At 46.6% G+C, this 10,771-nt stretch overlaps 2 non-coding genes across 2 annotated transcripts; both read left to right on the top strand.

Moving 5' to 3' along the window:
- The first annotated feature begins 6,355 nt into the window (after positions 1-6,355).
- Positions 6,356-6,429, top strand: TRNAN-GUU. The gene has a single exon. It is a non-coding gene; the product is annotated as a tRNA-Asn (tRNA).
- An 811-nt stretch (positions 6,430-7,240) lies between these two features.
- TRNAV-CAC lies at positions 7,241-7,313 on the top strand. Its single transcript has one exon. It is a non-coding gene; the product is annotated as a tRNA-Val (tRNA).
- The last annotated feature ends 3,458 nt before the right edge of the window (positions 7,314-10,771 follow it).

Genomic DNA, 10,771 nt, shown 5'->3' on the forward strand with positions numbered 1-10,771 from the left:
AGAAGAGAGAGCGTGAATGTTCAATGACTGGATGTCAAATTTGTATTGCTTAGAAACAGAAATTTTATACATTGAACTCTAAAACAAAATGAAATCCATCCAAGATTCATGGACCTTTTCTGAGTTTTCTCCTCCTTACCTGAAGTAGAGGTTCAGCCAATCCTTCAGCTCCACCACAAAGAGGAGGTGACTCTACAAATTCCACGGACAGCTTTCTATTCTCTGTGAGACAGAGAAAAATGGTGGAAGCAGATTTGTTAAAGACAGAGATTGTAATGAGATGCAGCTAAAGAATCAGCTAAATGTTGAAATCTCACATCACACAGAAAGACCTTCTGTTACCTGGCGTCATTTCCTGACTTTGACCTTTCTGGAAGTTCTCCCTGAATAGAAGCTCTTGAGAAGATTTGAATGAATCTTTCCCCCCCTTGGGATACTCAGTCGCAGCTTCAAAGGGTTTCTGGAAATGATGTGATAGGAGAAACAAAGGAAGAGCACAGAGATAGAAATGAATTATCATACTGCAGCTTCAAACTACTACAATGTCCATTGTTGAAACCCAAAATAGAATGGAAGAATTGCCCCAAATATATTCTCTGGAAGAATACAACAACTCACTTTAGGAGTTAATAATTCCAGAAAATTCTGCCAGAGAGGAATTGACAAATTCAGAGAGATCCTCTTTATACCTGTTAAGACTATATTCTCACACCTGGAACTCTTCTTGCATCTTTTCCACATCCACGTTCAGCAAGAAGCCTTCGGCCAGGGCCACCGCCTGGGAACTGGTCTCCGCTCCACACTCCCGCACCCATTTCTCCATCTCGGGGGGAAGGAAAGCCAGGAACTGCTCCAGGAGCACCAGGTCCAGCATTTGGGCCTTTGTGTGTCTTTCTGGCTGCAGCCACTGACAGCAAAGGCGGTGAAGCTGACTGCAAATATCTCGGGGACCCCTCCCCTCCTGGAACTGCACTTTTCTGAAGTGACAGCATTGGACCTCTGAACTGTTGGCTTCCTCTTCTTGGCTCTTCTGCCCAGGACTTGCCCCATTCATCTCACAGCTCCAAGACTGAGCAACTGCAGAGCTTTTTCCAGGTGGGCGTCCCTCCATCTTCTCTCTGATCTCTAATCCAGCTCCAAAACAGACTGATGGATCTGTACAGGTCTTCCTAATCAGAAGAAGTCTGTCAAAATCTGCTAAGGTCAATTAGGATTAGCCCTCTTCGCACACAAGATATTTAAGACTCAAGAGCAATCAGGAAAGATTTCCAACTTATATGTCTGAAATGGAAAACAAAAGAAAATTCCAGAAATACAGGTTGACCAACTTAACAACTGAGCACACACAAAAACTGAAAGAAGAAATTCTTATGAACCCACCAATATCTGGGAAGGGAGGTGAAATCTTTGTAGGTAGTGATGTACCTCTGTGTGGAAAAAAATCTGTAGTAACCTTCTGGATCAACTTCTTTCAAGGACTAAACAATTTGGATACATAAATTTAAAATATGTTTTTGATTTCTTATTCCTACTCATTTATTCAAATAATTTTGATGGCTGCTTGCAGCGTGAAAAGCAATCTCTGAACAATCCAGATCATAAATGTCTCAGGTCACAAATAGCCATTGAGATGAATGGCTTTCTAAATCGATTTAATAGGTAAATCAATCAATATTTGAACTTCCCGTGTAACTTTAGCCAGCAGAACCTCATTAAACTCCTGGCCCCAACTGCTATGGCTACCTGAGAAATCACAATCAACAAACCACCATTCAATGCAAACAGAATAATACCCGAATCAATAAACCAGCTTAACATGATGTTTTCATTCACGCATCTCCTGGAAACAGGTTACCCACTTTTAGCCTAATCCTGAATGGCTCCGATCTTTCTGGCGATCCTGATGTTCATCCTGGAGGCAACGCAGCGAGTCCGGAGCTTTGGTTTCTTCCCTGCCTGGCCCGTGCATGCACAGGGGCGGCAGGGGAACATGGGACCCCGGGCTCCCCCCTTCCCACGCCTCCGAACCTGATGAAGTTTTGGTTGTCTCCATGCACGGTCCAGCCCGTGAAAGAAACGTCCCCCCACTTACCGAACTCCGGAGTCAGGTTTTTATCTCCGTCCGTGCAAAGCTCCCTTGCAGCCTTTGGGACTCCTGGGAAGGCTTAGCCTAAGGCTCGCAGCGGGGAGGAGGCAGTGGGGGGGGGGAGAGAGAGAGAGAGAGAGAGAGAGCAGAATCGCACCTGTAGGAAGGGCGGAAGCACCACCAGCCTCTTCTGGACAATGCACCGAGCATGTCTCTCGACCTGCTGGAAGAGCGCATGCTCAGTTCTCTCCTGAAGCGGGGGCTGGTGAGGGCTTTGTAACGGCAGCCCAGGGAGCCCCCTGGTGGATCCTGCATGCAACGCTAGATCGACGCTGCAAGGGAATAGGAGAGATGATCATGTTCCATGCGGGCCTGGGATGATGGGCATTGGAGTAGAAGGAAAGGGTCCCTTTAACATTGCCTGTTTCTAGCAGGCATCATTTTCTAGGCTTTCCATTTTGAAAGTCTAAGAACCAACTTCCATGTTGTGAATATTGACAAAATCTCTGTGGCGGCCCAAAAGAAACAGGGGCCTCTCTTTGAAGCCCTGGTTGTGTTATGTGGTTGTTGGCAAACTCAGTCCTGAAGTGAGGGGAGATAAAGGGGCTGGCAGAGTCACAAAATAGGAAGTGAAGGCTTAGGAAAATTAAGACTTTTATTCATTTTTTAATTTGTTGAGTTCAATTATTACAGCTGCCTTTTCAAATTCTTGCCTCTGGGAGGCCAACTGTGGTTCAAAACAGCAAGTGGCAGCAGCAAAGATGAGAATAATCCTGAAGAAACGGCATCAAAAGTAAACAAGTTCCAAAATGGAGAGAAAGCTCAAATCATGGAAGTTTTAGACATTTTACCTCAAAACAAGGGGCCATGATGGAGAAATGAATGGTGTCTCATTGGTGACTGGAGAAAAGGTGGAATTACAAAATGCAGGAAGGCAAACCTTGAGGAGTACATATAAAGTTCAAATTCCATGAGGGGAAAAGGGGAAATGGCCTCATTTCAGTATTCAAAATGACAGTGCAAGAACAACAAAGAGATTTATCTAAATTAATGAAATAAAGAAATGGGGAAATAAAGTTAAGAAGCAATTTAAAAAGAATGCAAATAGCATCTCTCTCTTGCCAATAGCTTGGTCCTTTTCAGAAAATTTTTCTCAGCCTTTAATACAGTTAAATTTTAAAAAGTCTTATGAATAACCATACCGGCAATATTAATATTAATATTAATATTAATAATAATAATAATATTATTTTTAGTAATAATAATAATAATAATAATAATAATAACAACAATAACAATAACAATAACAATAACAATAATAATAATAATAATAATAATAATAATAATAATAAAGTTGGAAGGAACCTTGGAGGCCATGGAGTCCAACCCCCTGCTGAGGCAGGAAACCTTACACCATTTCGGACAGATGGCTGTCCAGTCTCTTCTTAAAAACTTCCAGTGTACTTTTCCTTTAAGTAAGCTAGCTTACCACTTTAATTGTATTCACACCACATATAGCTTTCTTTATTAATGATAAAGACAAGGATCATCAAATCCGGAACATTTTGGCCTGTATGCCACTAGCACAGCCAAATACCAATGTTACCCCCCTAAAATGCTTATCATGTTCTATGCGAGGCAGGATCTGTAATCTGGAGATTCCCTCGCAAGCCTTGTTGCTGCTGTCTTAGTTATTCCTGATGCAGCATGCTATTTTAAACGGGTCTACTTAAAAGTAAATCCCACTATATTAACTTCACTTAGCATTGTTAAAAATTTAGATGGAGCCTCAAAGAATTTTTTTTTAAGCTAGCTGTGCATTTGACAATTTTATTTTATTTAAATCCAAACTTAATTTTACTCAAATGTAATTAGAATCCCATTAACTTTAAATACATCCAATTTATTTAAATTGAATTTAGACATTTCCTTATTCTTTTTTTTTAATTTTTATTTTTTAAACCAACAAAACAAGACAAAACAAAACATAACACACATACAAACACAGTGTGTACTCCTTTTTTTTTTTTTTAACAGCAATTTCGTAACGGTAATCTTCTATTATTTACATTTCCCCCCCTTATTCTTCTTTAGATATATTTGTCCTTGTTGTCCCGTTGTTTCTTGTTTGCATTTTTCTTCCTTCATACTATACTTCATACTAAAAATAATACATATTATTATTACTATACATTATTATACACACATTTTCNTTTTTTTTTTTTTAACAGCAATTTCGTAACGGTAATCTTCTATTATTTACATTTCCCCCCCTTATTCTTCTTTAGATATATTTGTCCTTGTTGTCCCGTTGTTTCTTGTTTGCATTTTTCTTCCTTCATACTATACTTCATACTAAAAATAATACATATTATTATTACTATACATTATTATACACACATTTTCTACTTTTGACCTTTCCACATTTATTCTCCTCTATTATTTCTAGTCTCCAACCAGTCATACCACTTATTCCATATTAGATAGTACTCTGTGTCTTACTTTTCTTTTATCTCTTTTGTTAATTTGTCCATCTCAGCACAGTCCAGGATTTTTCTTATCACTTCTTCCTCTGATGGTATATTCTCATTTTTCCAGAACTGTGCGTATGCTATTCTTGCTGCCGTTGTTATATGTAGAATTAAGTACCGTATTTCTTTACTATATTTTCTGTTTAAAATACCCAGCAAAAAGATCTCTGGTTTCCAGTCTATGGGTTGGTCTTATTTCTTCGATCCATTTTCTTATTTTAGTCCAGTATTTTTTGGCAACTGGGCATGTCCACCATAAATGATAACTTTATCATCATCATCAATCATCATCATCATCATTATTACCAGCACTTACATCTCTGGTGGGGAAGGGGCAGCCAATATGGGCGCTGACGGCAGGATGCCTGCTCACTTCAGCACCCTCCCTCCCCGAGCCTCCGGCACTCCACCGGCCGCTTTGGTTCTAGGCTGCCGCCTCCCTGTTCACCTCTCAGGTGGGCTCGGCCAGGCCAGGAAGGTGGCCTCCCCAGATCCCTGGGACAAAGGCCCCCTGCTCTGGCTGGAGGAGCTGCCCCCCCCTTCCCGCCCAGCACGGCCGCCCTAGGGCTGCAGGAGCTGGCCTGGCATGGGAAGGGCATGCGCCCCACCCACCCGCGCTGGTACTTGGTCCACCAACATGCTCTCGCCGACGCATGTCGTCACCACCCTACACACAGGCCCTGCCCCGTCCCTGCCATTCGTGGCCTGCTGGTACCAGTAAAAGCAAGCCCCCCTGAAAGTAAGACCTAGTGCAGTGATGGTGAATCTTTTAGAGACCAAGTGCCCAAAGTGCAACCCAAAACCCACTTATGTATCGTCGGGTGCCGAGTGGGTGTGGCTCATTGGGTGAGTGTGGCCCATCGGGTGGGCATGGCTGTGGTGGTAACGGCAGACTGGGTGGGACTAAAAAGTTCAATCAACCAATTCCAACTTTGCAAAATCTTTTTTTTCCCCGTGAGAAGTTGAAATTGATTGATTGAACCTTTTTTTTTTTTTGCACATGGCGGCGGAGGCCTAAAGTGAAAAGGTTTTATAAAACCCAGCTAAAGGCCTAGGACTGGGGTGACAGCACCGTGCCCACAGAGAAGGCTCTATGTGCCACCTGTGGCACGCGTGCCATAGGTTCGCCACCACGGACCGAGTGCTTATTTCAGAGCCCAAAAGAAACTAAGACCGGGTCTTATTTTTGGGGAAACACGGTATGTGCTCCAGCCTTCCTTTTGTAAGGTGGCTGAGTGGGAAAAGTGATGGCGTGCTCATGCTCTGCGCTCTGCATGCCTGGATTTGACTCCCACCCCCATGGGCAAGAATGGGGAACTCAGGAAATTATTTCTACCTTTTAATTCCTGCTGACAATGCAAGGTGAGATCAGTGTCCACCACCAAAAGGGTGGCTTTTTTCTCTCTCATTGAAAACAGAATCCGGGATCAAAACTTTGTCCGGTGATGCTGCCTGTACATCCTAGAAGGGCAAAAGGTGGAAGGAGGCATGCACCAGCCGGGACTTGAACCCAGGTCGCAAGATTGGGAACCCTGCATGATGCCCCTACACCACTGGCACAGCTGTTGAGATTCTGTCTCAAGAGAAGCAATAGTTACATCCGGGCTTTCTCCTTTCCCGTCTGATGGTGGGAGAGAGGAGCACATGGTGCCTTGTGACCAAGGGATCTTATGGCTGTCTAGCCAGCCCCAGCCACGGATGCTCAGGTGGGGGGAGCCGAGGGGGAGGCCTGTGCCAGGTCTCTGTGGCGCAAGGGGTTAGCGCGTCTGGCTGTTAACCAGAAGGATGGTGGTTCGAGCCCACCCAGGGACGGCCTGCTTGATGAGTTGAACGATAGATGAAGGTGATGGATTGTTTATTCAATGGGTTCTTTGTCTTGGGGCTGCCATTCCCAATCTCTCAATATTTTTTTCTGCCAGACTTAAACATTTAGCCCTCTGCTTCATTAGCTCTGTCATCTGGAAGGCACAAATCTCTAAGGTATGTTTCATCCTTTAACTCAGGGGGGTCAAACTCAATTTCATTGAGGGCCGCATCAGCACTGTGGTTGCCCTCGGGGGAGAGGCGGGGGGGCGGCCTACTGGGTGGGCGTAGATGGAGTGGGTGTGGCCTACTGGGTGGGCATGGCCAGCTCTACATCGTTCGCGTCAAGGGTGCCTATGGGGGCCTGGGCAGGAGTGGGACAGATCTGAGGGTCTCTGGCAGAAGGGGCTGGGACCAGGGCAAGCGCCAAGGCATGGTGCATTTCTTCATTCCTCACAAAGAGTGACACCTCCCCAGCATGCACCCAGGGGGCGAGCCCGACACGACGGGCTGGTCCCTCGCTGTTTCTAGACGGCCTTGTGGAGCTAAGACTGAATGCGTTTCAGCATAGATGGCCACCACAAAATTGTACATTGGTTCCCGGCCGGCCTGGGCCAGGGCCAAGGCAGCGGGGGCTGTTCCCTCACTGTTTCCAGGATGGCTTCGCGGGCCACATGAAACCACTTCGCGGGCCGCATCCGGCCCCCGAGCCTTGTGTTTGACATGTCTGCTTTAACCCCATCTTATTCTGGAAATACCAGTCTGCTGAATGGCCAGCCAAAGATATGGGCATGCTAGTCGAGAGCTACCCATACCTCTGGTTTCTGTGGTGTAGTGGTTATCACATTTGCCTCACACGCAAAAGGTCCCTGGTTCGAAACCAGGCAGAAACACATCTTTTTCTCAGTGCCACAGCCATTCCAAGCTCCAAGCAAGTGTGAGAAACAGCTCCCCAGTAGAAAAAGACCAAGAAGCATCTCCCTTTCTTTTCTCCCTTATCTGAAAAGGGAACGAGTAAGCAGAGGATGCTTTGCAGCCATTGACCAAAGACTAGTTGTCCTGAGCCAAAAAACAGCAAGAACAGAGGCTCTTAAGAGTTTTATGGCTTCACATTCTGCAGCAGTAGAGAAAAGCTGCACTATTCCATTTCTAGTCTGTCCTGATCAACATCTAAAGTGGGTAACTTTCTAAGACAGGAGAGATTAAATCCATCATTTTCTGGAANATGCTTTGCAGCCATTGACCAAAGACTAGTTGTCCTGAGCCAAAAAACAGCAAGAACAGAGGCTCTTAAGAGTTTTATGGCTTCACATTCTGCAGCAGTAGAGAAAAGCTGCACTATTCCATTTCTAGTCTGTCCTGATCAACATCTAAAGTGGGTAACTTTCTAAGACAGGAGAGATTAAATCCATCATTTTCTGGAACAGGGCTTGGACATTTGCTATTTGACAAGCCTGATGGGCCATCCATCCTCCTTGGCTCAGTGGCTCGTGGGTTCCCTTCCCCACAGCAGACATGAAACTTCCACCTGTGAATTCCGGATTTGTGGTTGGGGATCCATCATCCGTAGTTCCACCACACAGCCTTGATCCCAGCCAGGAGTACTTTAAAATAATTAGAGGCCACGAGATAGTTAACTGTAGAGGCAATGAATGATGATTGTGTCCGTGTTTCTCTGTGTGTGTTTGCTCACTCACTCACTCACTCACTCACTTATTCTCGGAAACCAGCTTTTTTTGTGACTAGAGGGTCCTTTCTGCGTAAAACTGTTGATTCGGTCGTGTTGTAACTTTGCAGAAGGGGAAGAGGGAACTGTGCTAGGCAGGATTTGAACCTGGGATACAAGGTTGGCAGTCTTGGCAAGATTGGCACAATCATACAGAGCTGGCTCAAGAATGCTTTGCTTTTGATGTACCAAGAACCGTTGAAGTAAAGACAAGGATAGAGAAAGCTCGAACAGCATTCTTCAAAATGAAAAAGGTCTTCTGCAGTCACAACATAAGCCTAAGACTGAAAATCAGGCTTGTCAGATGCTATATTTTTTCTATCCTGCTCTATGGAGTGGAGCAATGATGGCAAACCTTTTAGAGACCGATTGCCCAAACTGCAACCCAAAACCCACTTATGCATCGTTGGGTGCCGGGTGGGTGTGGCCCATTGGCTGGGTGTGGCCCAGCTGAAGGCCTAGGACTGGGGCGAGGGTGCACGTGCCCACAGAGAGGGCTCTGAGTGCCGCCTCTGGCACCCGTGCCATAGGTTCGCCACCACTGGAGTAGAGAGTTGGTCTCTGACAGAAGGCCACTTGAAGAGACTAGAACAGTGATGGCGAACCTTTTAGAGACCGAGTGCCCAAACTGCAACCCAAAACCCACTTATTTATTGCCAGGTGCCAGGTGGGCGTGGTCCACTGGGTGGGCGTGGCTGTGGTGGTCATGGCAGACTGGGCGGGTGTGGCCAAGGTGGGCGTGGTCCACTGGGTGGGCATGGCTATGGTGGTCATGGCAGACTGGGTGGGTGTGGCCAAGGTGGGCGTGGTCACCTCAATGTTGCTCGTGGGGAGGGACACCTGTGGGGGCCGGGCAGGATTGGGGGAGATCCAGGGGGTCTCTGGCAGGTGGGGTAGTGGGTAGGAGGCTCGTCCTGCAGGGTGAGGCGAGGCAGAGTGGGGATGCCATTATCTCAGGGCAAGGCGAGGCAGGGGCCGGGGCAGCTGCTGCCTGACACCATCGGCCCCCGCACACAGAGGCCAGCGAGCGCATGGGGGCCGACAGTGTCCGTCAGCAGCCACAGCCTGCCGGCCCCTCGACCGGCGCACTCGGGCTCCGCAGCCCGCCACCAGCAGTTCAGAGAAGTGCCCACAGAGAGGGCTCTGAGTGCCGCCTCTGGCACACGTGCCATAGGTTCGCCATCACTGGACTAGAAGCATTTGAAATGTGTATTTACAGGCGACTGTTACGTATAAGCTGGGTTGACAAGATCAGAAATGAGGAGGTGATAAGCCGCCTTGGAAAGCCAAGGGAAATCATCCAAACAATTAAAAAACAAAAGTTAGAATATTTCGGACACGTGATGCGATACCCAGAAAAATATGGCATACTCCATTTAATCCTCCAAGGAAAGATTGAAGGCAAACGAGGTCCAGGCAGAAGAAGAACATCGTGGCTTCAAAATATAAGGGACTGGTTTGGACAAAACTAAGCAGCACCTTTTTCGTGCAGCTGCTGATAAAAACAGGATCGCCAACATGATCGCCAACGTCCGATAACGGATATGGCAGAAGAAGAAGAAGAAGAAGAAGAAGAAGAAGAAGAAGAAGAAGAAGAAGAAGAAGAAGAAGAAGAAGAAGAAGAACAACAACAACAACAACAACAACAACAACAACAACAACAACAACAACAATAACCAGGGAAATAACTACCTGGTAGCCAGCCCTGAGTTTGCTGACATCTGGGAATCTTTTCCAACACCTGAAATTTGGAGAGGAGCAGAGGATGACTCCGTTTCCTCTGCCTGCCTTGTTTCTCCAGAGCTCCTATTATGCTCTCCTCTACTCCTGTCTTTGCCTCTCTAGAGAACTGGGATCCCCAGCCATGTAATGGAGGGATGAAGGGGCTGGAACATTGGAGCCTGCCTGCCCTCTTCCCGGCCATGGAAGTTTGCATCTTGTCAGCATCCCGGGAGACGAGCGCTGCAAGAGTCCCCCCTCCCTCAATGTTCCTTTGAAAGTAATGCCTCTGAGGCTGAGCCACCCCCTGCCCTGCAGGTTGCCTGGTCACGGAAGAAGCCCCCCCCCACATGGGCCACGGCTTTGCCTGAGTTCCAGGAGTGCAACAGCAGCACCGTTCCTCCTTCCTCGCGTGCAAAAGGTCAACGGATGTGATGACCCAGGGCCCCGAATGGAGGCAAAGCACTTAGCTGGTCAGAATAATTGTCTTTGTAAGCACTGCCAACGTTCACCCAACAACCCCCACATATGCTGGCACAAGTTCAATAAAACAGTCAACGGAGTTCAACAGTTCTTTAAAGTAAAACAGATAACAAACAAAGTATGATCTTTTCCACGCCCAGCTTGCCTGTAACCTGCAAACTGCAAAACTGAGGACAGCAAGGAGAACTCAGCAGGAAACAAACTTGATCCAAAATACAAAGAGTCCAGGTACAAGAGCTCACATCACAAGAGTTCACGTTTGTTCCCGGCAAATGCCCCACCCCATAGCGTCTCCTTAAATACCTACTCCCCAGCTGTGCCTTGTGGAGTGGGACGTGACGCTCTCCTCCCGAGCAAGTGAGCCTGCCTCCGTTGTTCCCTCCTCCTCTCTGCTCTCCTTGCTCTGGGATCTGGTGGGGAGGG

Source organism: Protobothrops mucrosquamatus, unplaced genomic scaffold, assembly GCF_001527695.2.
Source record: "Protobothrops mucrosquamatus isolate PMUCROS unplaced genomic scaffold, P.Mucros_1.0 scaffold6985, whole genome shotgun sequence".
Lineage (NCBI taxonomy): Eukaryota > Metazoa > Chordata > Lepidosauria > Squamata > Viperidae > Protobothrops > Protobothrops mucrosquamatus.